General features: G+C 36.6%; 1 pseudogene; it reads right to left on the bottom strand.

Annotated features, from left to right (window-relative positions):
- Nucleotides 1-269: 269 nt before the first annotated feature.
- On the bottom strand, nt 270-1,319 carry LOC147909112 (uncharacterized; annotated as a pseudogene).
- Nucleotides 1,320-2,187: the final 868 nt, after the last annotated feature.

Below are 2,187 nucleotides of genomic sequence, written 5' to 3'. Positions count from 1 at the left end.
TTTACATTTGTTCTTATTTTGATAACATCTGATCCCTATTCCCATTCTTTATATTTTTTTCATTCTATTCTTGCTCTATATATATATATATATATATGTATATATATATATATTTATATATATATATATATATACATATAAATACTTATAAATACTTGAAATACTTGAAATACATATAAAAGTTATTCATTCAAAACAAAACAATGTACTCGTATATCGCATATTTCGAACTTTCCTACATATAGCATACTTACATATAACTACTTGTAACTTTGATACTTTATAATTGCCTCTACATATTGCTTGGAATTGCCTTTAAAATTATACTTAGATGAAACTTTGCTTTCTAATCTACTTGGTGTAGCAATCTGGAATGAGTCCTCATTCTTGTTTCTTTTCCCTCCCCTCTTTTCTTGCCTTATTTATCCTCATTATCTCTATTCCTTTACTTTCTACCCCTATGAATTCTTCCATCAGCATCTCATTCTCTATCTCCTTGCACTCCTTGAGTATATGGCTCATACTTTCTTCTACAGCATGGCAAATTTTACATCTCTTTTCTTCGTCCTCTCTCCAGTACTGGTCTCCTTTTGTCTCGTTCCCACATCTGAATCTTGCTATTAACTTCTATCTTCTATCATCTTTTTGCCTTCCAAGTATTTTGGTAACTTTTCTGACCATATATTTTTATAATTGCTATTATACCTTGACTCATTTATCTTTACTTGTCTTTCTTCTTTCCCTCTTCTTTCTAGTTCCTTCATGAGATCTTCTGCTATACCTTGATCTCCTGCATCTCTTACTTTTCTTATTTGTTCCTTATTCATTCCTGCTCTTTCCAGCACTTCCCGTCTCTTCTTTTCCCAGTCACCTTCTTTTCCTCTCCTTTTCCAACTTCTTTATACATTCTTTTATTAACTTTTTCCTCGAATTCCTTATTCTTTCCTCATACTTTACTGCTCTTCTGATTGCTTTCATTTTGATTTCATTTATCTTTGTTTTTTCTACCAGTATATAATTAGGTGTTCTCCAGTTTTAGAATCCATTTCACGTACTTCCTTTTTATCCCGTCTAGTCTACGAGGTCTTTCCCAAAAGTATCCGACCTATCTCCATTTTTCGGCGCTTGGCTTATTCTTCGTCATCCGGTTGGTGGCATCCTTCGAAGTAGTCCCCATTTGATTGAACAACACGCTCATATCGATGCTTCCACTTCCCAAAGCAGTCTTGAAAGTCAGTTATTGGAATCGCCTTTAGTGCATTCGTCGCATTGGTTTCAACAGTCTTCTTGTCGTCGAATCGGTGTCCTTTAAGCGGCATTTTCAATCGAGGAAATAGCCAAAAGTCACAGGGAGCTACGTCGGGACTGTACGGAGGCTGGCGAAGCTGTACAACACTGTGTTTTGATAAATACTGCTGCACAAGGTTTGATGCATGCGCTGGAGCATTGTCGTTTCGGTCATTTTTAGCTACTACTTAAAAATCCGCCGAACGTGAAAAAGACACAGTAAACAAATACACACTGCGTATGAACTATACGTCCTACTAGTGTCGGCGATCAATCGGTAAGTTCGTAAGGTACTACTGTTGACGTGCCTGCCCGGTAGAGGTCGCTAGAACACTTTGGCGCGAAGATATAAATGCAGGTCGGATACTTTTTGGACAGACATCGTATTGTCATTCTGCCAACCCCACACCTCCGCTCCATTCAGGGCTATACTCTCCATCAAAGAATTGAATATCTTCATTTTCCTTTCGAAGTTGTCTTTGAATATTTTTTCTCCAATGTTCCATCTTCTCTTCATTGCCACTATTGCTTCCTTTATTCCTTCTTTTATATGTTTCTCAGTCCCTCCGTTTTTCTGTAGCGTGTATCCTAGATACTTAATTTCTTTAACTTCTTCTATTTCCTCTTCTCTCTTTTTTGTCTTACCTCTTCCTTTCTCAAATACCATTATTTTTGACTTCTCCGGGCTCAGATTCAGTCCTTTTTATATAAACCTTTCAAATCTCTTCAGCATCTCTCTCATATCAGCTTCTCTATCTGCCAGTAGAATCACATCATACATTATTGTCCAGCATTTCTCTTTTCCTATTACTACTCCTTCTGGCCTTTTGCCATCTCTTTCTCCAAGTCTGACAGATATATATTAAATGTCGGACTTAACGGACCTTGTCTAAAACCTTT

The sequence above is a fragment of the Acromyrmex echinatior genome, chromosome 7 (assembly GCF_024713525.1).
Source record: "Acromyrmex echinatior isolate Ae372 chromosome 7, ASM2471352v2, whole genome shotgun sequence".
Lineage (NCBI taxonomy): Eukaryota > Metazoa > Arthropoda > Insecta > Hymenoptera > Formicidae > Acromyrmex > Acromyrmex echinatior.
This window is presented reverse-complemented; position numbering and strand designations above follow the sequence as displayed.